The sequence below is a fragment of the Anoplolepis gracilipes genome, chromosome 7 (assembly GCF_047496725.1).
Source record: "Anoplolepis gracilipes chromosome 7, ASM4749672v1, whole genome shotgun sequence".
NCBI classification, from domain to species: domain Eukaryota; kingdom Metazoa; phylum Arthropoda; class Insecta; order Hymenoptera; family Formicidae; genus Anoplolepis; species Anoplolepis gracilipes.
This window is the reverse complement of record NC_132976.1, coordinates 12,281,217-12,293,738: the sequence shown is the minus strand read 5'-3', so window position 1 is coordinate 12,293,738 and position 12,522 is coordinate 12,281,217. Positions and strand designations below refer to the sequence as shown.

At 29.3% G+C, this 12,522-nt stretch overlaps 1 non-coding gene across 1 annotated transcript; it reads left to right on the top strand.

Moving 5' to 3' along the window:
* The first annotated feature begins 3,422 nt into the window (after window positions 1–3,422).
* Window positions 3,423–3,495, top strand: Trnav-cac (transfer RNA valine (anticodon CAC)). Its single transcript has one exon. It is a non-coding gene; the product is annotated as a tRNA-Val (tRNA).
* Window positions 3,496–12,522: the final 9,027 nt, after the last annotated feature.

Sequence of the window (12,522 nt, the reverse complement as noted above, 5' to 3'; positions counted from 1 at the left end):
TCTCTTACGATATCATACAAATCATGCTCCCTTCAAGTCGAATTTTATTTCCGACAATAAAAACTTTAATCGTGAATAGGCAGTTTGCATTGAAAAAAAATACATTTTTTTATATATGTAATTTAAATATATACTATTATAAATTTATTTATAAGAAAATTTTAAATTTTAATCAATAGAAAAGTATTAAAAAATTTAATAAAATTTAAATTGTAAGAAAACGATTTTGATTGGTTGGAGTGCGTGACGTCACAGGGCAATAGTTTCAAATGTTTGTTTTCTGTATTCTGTATTGCGATATTCGGTCATTCTTGATCTCGAGGTACGAAGGAAAACAATTTATTGGATGTTTTAATTGTTGTACTTTTACATAGAGGTACAAAACAGGTTTTGTACGTGTTACCTTTGCCCATTTTCACAATAACTGGATATTTTAATAAATAAAAATAGTGTGTTGTCACTGTATATATTGGTTAGATTTGAGGAGACGCTATTAGCGTCTCCCCGAATGTAGATATTGCACTGTGACGTCACATCGCGTTTGAAAGGACTCGGTCGTTTCCGGATCGTACTCGACAATTTCAAATAATGTAATTTTGATTATTGATTTTCTCGCTTAATTTGCATTAAAAAATTGCGAAAAAAATAATTACATTTAAAACTAATAATATATAAATTATAAAATGCAATTGTTTTTCAAAATCATGCAAACTCCCTATTTTATATAAAAGTTCTGTAATGTCTCACACACTTGTCTTGCACATTTAGAAAATTAATTTAACTCGATCGATGCTTTTACACGATTTGTCGAAACACGATTTCTCTTCGTTCGCACGGCCCTGGAGTCGAATCAGATCGGTCGCGTGGGTGAGTCTGCCCTGTTGGAGGGGCGCTGAGTGCCGAGGGGGTTGTCCGAGGGGTGGGGTAGGGGACGGTCAACCGATGTGGAGCGGACAAACCGACAAACAGGGATGCACCGACCTTGGGGGGATTTTTGTGTCTACCGTAGTGCGTTAACCCCGGGAGCTGAGAACGAGCGTGGCGTGCAGCGTGCTAAAGGAATGAGGGCTCCTTTGGTTCTTTGTCTCCCTTTCCCTCCTTCTCTCGCTGAACTGCGCCGCCCTTTTTTCTATCCTGCTGCTTCTTTGCTCAGTCAAGGTTCGGTTCAGCCATGTTTGCGTCGGGAATCTGTTATCTCCATCCCTTTGCGCGAACTCTCGAAATTTTCTGCCTCGTATTTATATTATGGCCTCCAGACAAAGGCAATATTTGTATTATGGTACCTTCTTTTTCACTACGGTTTTTTCTTTCTTTCAAAGATGTATTATTAATTAAATTAGAAAAAATCGAAAGAATTATTTAATCAAATTTTGTTTGTTCAAAAATCGATTATAATTTCATTTACGCGTAGTAACAATAGTGGCCAAATTTTTATTCTGCAGTTGTTGCACGTTGAAAACATCAAGTTTTTATCAGAGTTTTCCTTTCTTGTAATCTGAAAAAAATGGGCTCCATTGTAATCGATTATTTATTCTGCTCACATAAATTCGAAATAGGTCAAGTTGTTCGACGAAATAATCTTGTTTCTTTCATCGACAAAACCTTGATCTGTTCCTCGTTCCCTATCGCGTGACGTTCAATTATGATTCGGTACTTCTGGGGAACGTGGGGAGCGAAGAGAGATACGTCTATTGGCTTATCTGTCGTACCCAACGAGCAATTAATTCAATGACAATGCTCGTTGAGCTTCTCATACTAATCAAGATTGACCTTTTGATTCAGTGAGAAAGAGTCTTTTTGGCATGATTAAGACTGCCATATTGTGACAATTGATAAACTGATTTTTTTTTTTTTTTTTTTTTTTTTTTTATCACGTTGGAATAAGAAATTTATTCATATTACAATTTAATAGGAGATTCAACTGGAATTATATTCAACTGCATTGTTTTTACAAGACGAAATGAATGAAAAGAAGTCAATTCAGAAATCGGTAATTTTTTTGTATAATTAGGTTAATTAAATCATTACTTATCATACGTTAATCATCATTATTTATCATCCACTGTAGTATCGATATCTTTTTTTTATACGATGATCATGCAATCGTATAAAAAAACGATAGGTATCAATATAATAATGATAGATAAATAATGATGATTGATAAATGGCAAATATTAAATAATAATTTAATTAAATTCATTCGCCTCATCGATCTTTCTGGATTGATTCATTCTCATTCATCTCGCCGTCTCTTGAAACACAAAGACTGAGCAAACTTTGGTCGCGTTGACTTGTCGAAGGAAAAATAAAGATGCGTGTGCAAGAATGGGATGGCACGACCTCGAAGGGCGCGGTCGAGTTCACACTAGACTGAAGCTGCCCTTGTGCCTAACTGGCCTTGAGACGGCTCGACCTGCCCTATCCCGGCGATCCGGCCTTCCCATACCATCATATGAAATTTCTCGCGCACACAAAGATCGACGTTTCCTAAATCCAGCTTCCACCTTCCACTTTCGTCTTTGTGCGAAAGTTTACCAATAAAATCTCACGTCTACACCGTCAGTAAATAACGAAACTCGCATATTTCCAAGAGAATAGCTGGTGGCAGAATCTCTACATATATATTTGATAAGTACCAGCATAAAATTTATAAATATTGAAAACATTTTTTAATATTAACCCTTTGAGTCACAGACGGGTCACCCAGAGACCCACCTTTTTTTCCCAGTTTTTTTTTATTGTTTTAACTACTTTTTTTAACAACAAATACCGGATTTTTTGTTTCTACAGAATCTCTAGAACATCAATAAGTGTAAAAAAAATATGAACAGTCATTAATTGTTAATTGCAAAAATACTATATATAAACAAACAGTGAAAATTAGTACTTTTTTTTTACGAAAAAATGCATTTTCTACTAATCTATTATGACAATAAATACAGCAATTTTTTTATAATCTTAGTACACTCTAAAGTATTTTTCATAATTTTTCTAGAATTTTCCACCGTGTTGTTTTTGTTAAATCCTCCTTTTTTTGATAAAAAATATATAAAAAACAATATTTTCTGTTTTAAATTGAAAGCAACAGTTGTATTCTTTTTTAAAGTTTTTCTCTGAAGGTTTTTTTAGATCGCTGAATCTAAAGAAAAAAAAATTTGATTTCCAAAATTTAATATAGCGAAAGTAAAATTTTGAAAAAAAAGAAAAATTTTCCGCCATCTTGAATTTTGAAAATCTGACAACGGATTCGTAATCAGCGACCCCAAAAACCCTTACATACCAAATTTTATAAAATACTGACAATTAGAAAAATTCGTAACTCAAAGGGTTAAGCGAAAAAGATACGATGTTTTATTAAGTTTTAACCGAGGACTATATTTGTCTCAATATTCATGCTCTCGAAACAGAGTCAGAAGTATAACGTTTCCGTAGTGTAGTGGTTATCACGTGTGCTTCACACGCACAAGGTCCCCGGTTCGATCCCGGGCGGAAACAATCTTTTTGATATTCTGAACTTTTGCAAATATACATATGTTTATACATATATATATATATACATATATACAATTTTTTTTTAGACTACAAGCTATTTCCGCTCGGCATCAAACCGAAAAATCCCGTGTGCGTCAATTGTAGGCGTCATATATGATGATAATTATAATTGAAAATTATAATAATAATTAATAAAACATAAATGCAGAAATATTCTTTTACATATTTTATATAACAAGTTGGCAATGCGTCAATAAAATGAATAATAGCGCATTTTGATTATTTTAATGATTAATTTTATATGCATTTGTATTATACGAAATACTTATCGATTACAGCGAAAATTTCTAAATAATCTCTAAAGACGATATGACTATTAGTTTAGTCAATTTATAGCCATGCATAAGAGAAAGCACTCTGAATAAGTAAAATGCTGAACTCGTTGAATTACATTTGTCGTTGGTGATATCGCAACTTTTACTTTTACTAGAGAGAAAGTAACACGCTCGTTGCATCTTTTGCAGCTCTGTTTTTTACCTGTTTTAGGACTTGATTATTTATACATTATTAAACATGATTATTTTATATAAATATATATATAAAAGGATACTTTTATAAAAAGACAATTTACAAATTATATTAAAGAACTTACGAAATAAAGGAGATCAAAAGTATTTAAAATATGTTAATTAAGTAAGTAGATAATTTAATTATATAATTATTAAATTAATTATGAAATTTTAATGAATTTACATAACTCATTAATTATGAGTCGCGTAAAGTATTCAACCTTTTAGCATTCGTAAAGATTCGTGTTCGATTGTATCTACTTCATCAGTCAGTTTTGCCCTTTTCTCATTTATAACTTGGCGTATTTGCAATAGTCACGATCGCGAGAAATTTTCAATTTTATCTGATTCATTTCCTGGTTGCAATAACAGCAGTGGCGCATTGCATCACGTTGTAAATATAGATTTTATTGTTCTATAATATTATTGTTGTATAATATTTATCAAAAATTGTATTTTTTACAAACGCAATGGTAAAAAAATTTTGTAAATCAGTTACTATTGACTTGACTTAACGATATTTGAAATAGAGAGAGAAAGAGACAGACAAAGAGAGAAAGAGAGAGAGAGAGAGAGAGAGAGAAAGTGCACGATTTTATAATATATCTCGTTATCAGAATTACAGAATTCTTTTTCTTCCATTCTCTTTCTTTCTCTCGATTTGATTAAGTTGTTTATTTCGATAGAACATAAATGATCGAGACGTGGATAACCGATTGACCTAATGGTCAATGAGTAAAGACGATTCGTGAAACCTTACGTGATGTTTTCATCTCTCTAAATTTCGACGTCAAGGATGTTCTTGATCGGCACAGAAATATCTCGGAAAGTGTGCTCTTTGCATAACTTATGGTTTGTTACGATTGCATCAACAAGTTTCGTAAACTAAGACGTTTGCTTCATAGATAAAATAATAAAGCAATAAATATGCAAGTCTCTCACATATACTCATTCTACACAGGCTTTTATTTTGCACGATTTTATAAACGTCACGCGCTTGTAACATTCTTTATATGTTTAGACTGCAAAAACTTTCCGCTAAATCATTTTTTATTAAATAATTTTTATTAAATACATATTTGAGTAAATTATATTGCTATTTTCACACATAAATGCGGAATAAAATTCTTTTACAAATATTTTTGTATAAAACGCAAGAAAAATAATACATTTTTAAGAATAGAGAATATGTTAAAAATTGGCCACTTTTAGCTTAAACGGCGGAGCTTAAATCAATTGAAAACAGAAAATCACAATTATTATATAATATATCCTCTGATTCGGGGAAAGTTATGAACACTAGGATTTATTATTGATTTATTATTTTAAAATATTGTAGAAGTAATTTTATATGAAATGTTTTTTAAGCTTTGTATGCTTGATATGTTTTTAAAATAAAATTAATCGCACATTTATGCGTTGAGAAGTGAGTAGTAGAGAATATGACTTTTTAGTTCCCATAATATATAAGATGTCCCATTTTGACACTCAAATATATTACAAGGTTTTAGAAAAAAATGTTTCAGACAAAAGTTGTATGCTTTTGCAAGAGATATCAGTCGAATTGACAGAGGAAAAATAATTCCCCTTTGATCACAATTAAAACAGCTAAGTCGGCAGTTCGGATTGACGGTTGAGGGCAAAATTGTAAAGAGAAGAGAATAATCGCATTATTTCTATCAGCCAAATTTTAGTTAAACGTTTCTATTTTTTAAACTTGCTGTTTCTTGTTACGCGAGTGCGATATATACGAGGATTTTCCTATTTTAATAAACAACTTTTTGTCTGAAACATTTGTTTGAAATTAATAACGAGTAACAAGTTTAAAAAAGACTTTAACTAGGAAACGTTTAAATTAAGCGCTTGAAAATTCTATGATAGTTTTGCAAAAAGTTCTATATATAAAAATTATTAGAATATTAATTAAACAATTAAATTGTTCGAGATACCGGACATATAAGTATTGAGACGCTCATATCTTCGCTCGTCTATAATAAATTAATTGTGCATATATGTACAGAAAGCGTTATTAATGCCTTTATAAATGAATTTATGCACATATCAATACATTTATGTTGAGACATACTCATGATTTATAGACATAACATTTTAATGATTTTATATAAATGAAAAATTATCTTATGAAAGTTATTCACTTTTTTAGTACATATAACATTTATAAATCTAACATTGAAATTTAAAAGATTAGAAAATGCATGTAATAAAAAAATTTATTTTAGAGAAAGTATTAAAAAGTTTTGGAAATATTTTTTTTACTTGGAATTTTAAACAAAAATACTTAGAAAATCAGGGAATTTTCAGAGAATTTTTTTACAAAATTTGAGTGGACACCCTGACAATTAATTTTATTTTAATGACATATCAAGGGTAAAGCTTAAAAAACACTTTATATGACTTCATCATATGACTTCATACTACTTCAACAATCAATAATAAATCCTGATTTTCAAACTTTCCTTGATACAAAGCTTAAAAACACTTCATATGACTTCATACGATTTCATACTACTTCTTCAATTCCGATTTTCATAACTTTCTCTGACCTTAGAAGAAGAAATAATTGTTATTTGCTGTTTCTATAAAATCTTACAAACAATTTTCAATAATTAATGTAGGCTCCACCATTAGGTCAAAAATAGCTTATTTTTAATATTTTTCTTTAACAACGTACAAATATTTTAAGCAAAACAAAGCTTCTTACAAATACTTTAGCAAATTTTTTTTTGATAAAATTTTCACCCTAAAATATTTTTAAAATTATAATACTCACAGTTTTTTGTACAAAATGCGAGGACAATTATTAGAAATTTTTATAGCCGTAATATGCACAACGAATTTTTGATAGTTTTACATATTAGATGCATTCTTTAGAAATTATCTTCTTTTGGAAAAAATTATTTAATTCATTATTTTAATGCAAATGTTAAATTCAATTATTTTTCTACACTACGCTAATCAGTTTCTGGCAATTTAATATATATTACTCTATATAATATTAATAAAAATTTAACTCTTACATAGTTCTGTGTGTGTAATGATAATTTAAATAATTATAAATTTAGATTAAAATGTTACCATATTTTATAAATATTTCTATATAGAAATATTACTAAAATACTTTAAGTATTTTAAAATAAAAGAAATTGAAGGTATTCTATATATATATATATATATATATATATATATATATATATATATATTTCAAAAAATGATAGAAAATGGATTGTCATCATAGAAATAAATAATAATAATTAACTTTTACAAGTAGCAAATAATAAATTAAATAAGTTATAAATTACTTACCTCACATGGTTGTTTCGCTTGCGTGAATGCTTCCTTTAGCTTCTTCTTTCTTCTTCATCCAGCTTTATGACACTCGCGAAAATTCGGATAATAAACCATAAACCGCGCGCTTATTAACAGAATGTGATCCTCGCACTTTTATACATCATCATATTTCACATGGCGATCATCGTATTTTACACGGCACTTTTGATGATAATCGCATACACACACATTTTATTATATATATTACAAAAAAAACGACGCAAAAAACTTACACTAAGCTTAAACTATTCACTTTAAAAATCGCGGGAACAGGTTCGTGTCACTCGCTGCGGCAATGCTACTTTGATTGTTAACAAATAATACACATTTTAGAGCAGTTTTATTATCACACGTTATATAAATAAATACATAATTTGATGAAAGAGTAGAGCTTTATCATTTTATAATATTAGGACGTTAAATGCGATAGATTTTTACAAACTAGAGATTATCAGCCATAGAAATTATCATACGATCAATTAACTCCCGCGATTGACTCATAAGACCAGATAGATAACCATATAGCAGTAACGGCTATTTTACGCAATTTATACATTTGAAGAATCGAAGCGATAAGAATAATAATTATAAATTATCATTGTATTACTATCTTTATCTAAATAATAAATAATATATTCTTTAACAATGTAATTTTTTAAATATTTCTATTAAAAACGAATATATTTCATCTTGCGCTTTGAATTTGTCATCAATTTAATTTTGCTCGTCAGTTTTGGATTGAAAACTCGAAATATACAAATCGCAAAATTGAATAGTAAAAGACGTAATATGACATTTAGACCGCGCGAAGTTATGTGAATTGAAATGATGGGCAATTAAAAAACAACCGAAAATATACAAGCAAATGTCAGTATGTTTAATTAAGATAGTACGTAGATATATGCGGAGCAATATCACTACCTGCTTGAACGTATAAATGACAACAAAATAATCGTTAATATAATAATAATAATATCTTAACGCTCTATAATAAATTGTCTTAAACAAAAAGACTATATAATATAGTTATTTGGTTATCGATATGAAATATATATTTAACGAATTACAAAATAAATTCACGCTGCGTATTCTATATTTCTTACATTCTTAGATTAAAATCATAAAGTAATAATAATAATAATAATAATAATAATGTATTAATGTATAATTAATTAACACAACATTAATTAACACATATGAATCATAAGATGAAGCGCTTAAAGTAATAAGATGTAAAATTTATTAACATAATATAATTAATTTGAAATTCAATCAGTAGAAGATTTTATGTGAATTTAATTTTGTAATTCGTTAAATATTTTATATTATCAACGAAATACAAACAAGCCTTCACATAGCGTTCAACTTGTTTTTGTGACGTATAGCGCGCTATTGTTTACATACCATGGCCTTGTTGGCATTCGTACGACGACACTCGAGCGGGTAGGCAGCAGCATGAGTCGCTGCGTATATCTTCGTATTAAAAGAGTATTTCTAGCAATTATTAGAATTAGCAATTATCATCCCACGCAATTAATTAGTTTCTATGATAAATGTCACACAAAAGTATGTATTGTACGGCGATAAGGTCGTTTGGTTCAGGTGATAAAAAATTATAATATAATATTGATTATTCATTAATAATACGTATATTTCACAGGATTTTTGGGTTAAATATAAAATATGCTTCTATTGATGATTTTTTTAAAATATATTCTCGGATGGTTTAATGAAAATATAATGTTTTAATTAGCCATTAACTTCATATCAAGATGTCATTTATGAAACATAATAAAATGACGTGGCGTCTTCAACCAAGGAAAATTGTCATATATTAAAGCAGTGATAAGATTTCACGAAAGATTAGTGAGTATTTCATTGATCTTCTGAAAACACTCGTGTTTTGTATTCTCATTTTATGTTCTATTGATTATGGTAGCAAGATTTCATTGAAAAATCAGCCATTATCAGTAATTGATTTTTCTCAGTAAGATTTCACATATATAAATAAAGCACTTTGTGCTATATTTAAATGCACTATGTTGAATAATATATAAATATAGCACTCTGTGAGCAGTGAAATCTTACTAAGAAAAATTAATTACTGATAAGGGCTGATTTTTCAGTGAATATTATGTGTGTGTGTGTGTGTGTGTGTGTGTGTGTGTGTCTGTGTGTGTTTGTTTTATATAATAAAAACCACTGATTATCATTGATAATATACTAATTCCATTTAAGAGTAGAAAATATTTTACATTTATTTTGAATTTTAAATTATCTACTAAACGGTTTTGTATCTTTTTTTACTTTAATTTAATCATTCTTGCGATTCATATTTTCATGCCATTAATCTAAAAAATAATAATATCATTAAAGAAACTCTATACTGTCGAAAAAATTATTTATTGGTTATAAAGATCGCAATATGCGCGCAAAAAATATTCTTTGATAATTAATAAATATCCGCTGTATAGATATCTCGGCTTACAAAGGATTAATCGCGGGAGTTAATTAATTGCGTGAGCAGATAATCTTTAATTGTTCATAGAAAATGATCACGTTTGGCGTCCTCTAGTATTTTGAAAAAACAGTCACCGCGAATAATTCAAGAAATAATAAGAAATAATACTCTTTTTTTAATTATGTATTTATTATTACTTATGTCACATAACGTGCGATAATAAAATTATTCTAAAACTCTCTATTTGTTAATAATGAAAGTAGCACTGACACAACGAGCATCTGCCTGCCCGCGCGATTTTTGAGTGAACAATAATTAAGCTTCGTGTGTTTTCACATTATTTTTTCATAATATAATAAAATGTGCGTAATGCGATTAGCTTCAGGAATGGTATGTAAAATATTGCGCGATGATCCCATTCTTAGTTCATGCGTGACTTATCGACTTATTATCTGTATTTTCGCCGTGAATGCCTTGAAGCAACAAAGGATGAAGAAGAGAGGAGAAGCTCGAGAAAGTCAGGCGCGACAGCGGAGCAACTTATAATTTATTTAATATTTGCTACTCTTACGAAAGTAATTGCTCACTTATTACCATGACGATGATCCATTATTGTGAAATAATATATATGACATAATACATAATATTTATTATATTCAAGAATATATATATGTATATATAAATACTTTAGATTTATTTTATTTTAAAATACTTAAAAATTTTAGTAAAATATTTTTAATAACTAATATTCTTCTATGTAAACATAAAATTTATATAAAGTATAGTAAAATTTGATTTTTTTACTAGATGTATAAGTACAATATTATTTATTATTATTATTATGATTATTATATTATTATTATAATAACCTTATGGTTTAATATAAAAATTAATTTTTGTCTGTAACATTTTATATAAAGTTTATATACCCAAAAATTTATTTTTTGATAATAATATACAATTTTATAATTAAATATCTATTTAAGCAACGAATAAAAAATTGTACGTAATAATTATCCTTTGAGAGATTAATTACTTTTGAACAATGTGTTTTTCTAACTATCACGTGTTACATTATTTGCTTTATATAAAGTTTGAATTTATTTTTATTTCACAGATCAACATTGTTACGACAACTTGGCTGCTGCGCATTGTACTAGTGAGTTAAATTTACTTTAATATTATATATATATATATATATATATATATATATATATCCGTACACGTATACATATACATATGCATGTTGTTTATCTATACATATATGTATACAGAGAGATTAAATGGTACATATCTGCCTGGTTAATAACGATTTCTGATAAATGTTAACAATATTCCTAACTTCAATGAAATTGCAACAATATTTTTATCATTATTTTTCGCATTTCAGATATCATTTTATAATAGTTTATCTTATAATTGTTTTAGTTTAAATTTTTTTCACTTTAACCGAGAAGCGCTAAAGTTAATTATGATATCGCGAATCATTGAAGTTTGAATCTTGCGAAATTTTGATATCGTCTAATACCTATTCCGTGACTGAATATTTTAAAATTAATCTCAAGGTTATTTCGACAAATTTATTTCAAATTAATCAATTAACGGTGGTACATATACATATGTACGAGTTGTACACACGTAGTCCAAGGTTACGATTGTGAATTACAACTCTTATCAATTTTGTGCCTGACAAGGTCAAGCCTTTATCTTTTGACGTTATTTGTATCGACGTGCCATATATATGCACGGATTTCATCGTATTAATTGAAAACGATATTTGTGGAATAGATACCATATTACAACCATATTATTGGAGCAATATAATTAACAGAGATTGTATGTATAATTATAGTTGGATTGTGATTATAAAGTTAAAAATAGCACCACCGCCTTTGGGCTATATATAATAAATTTTATTATATATATATATATATACATATATATGAATATGTATTATTTTGTTTAAATATGGATACTGATTGTTAGATATCGATATCTTATCTCGAGTATTGATCAATGTCAATAAAAGAAAAAATAGTTTTGTTATATTTGGTACAAAAATTATGTAACTCGACAACTGTACACATTTTAACCTAATTTGCCAGCGTAATCGTTGATATTGTCAGTCAAGCGTTTAAGAGCGGAAGAATTAGAACGCGAACACAGGAAGCGTCCAATTAAGTAAAGTCGTAACCATAAAAGAGGAGACTATCTTGTGCGCGACATTTTTTTTATTCGGTCAACAGACTGCGCCGATCGTTGACGTAATCGGGGGAGGTGAACCGAGGCGGGCAAAAGCAAGAGAAATAGGCACGACCTACATATTGTTTGGGTTCGCGTTACACAACCTGCATACACGACGATACCGAGAGGGCGATGACCCGCTGTGTCAAGGCGGTTACACATCGTGAAAGCGTGAGAGGCAGACACGACACACACACCACGTGGCCCACGTGAACGGCCGCTTTTGAATTTCACGGCGTGTTTGTGGCCGGCACGTGGGCGAGTTATCGCGGGCGCTTTCTGATCGTCCATGGATCGCACAACATTGTAATTATCCTCTGGTGTGGAGGGAATATATGGCACGTGCTAAAGGCCTGATTGTTATTGGCTAAATTGTAATAAGTAAAGTCACATGCGATATCGCGATTA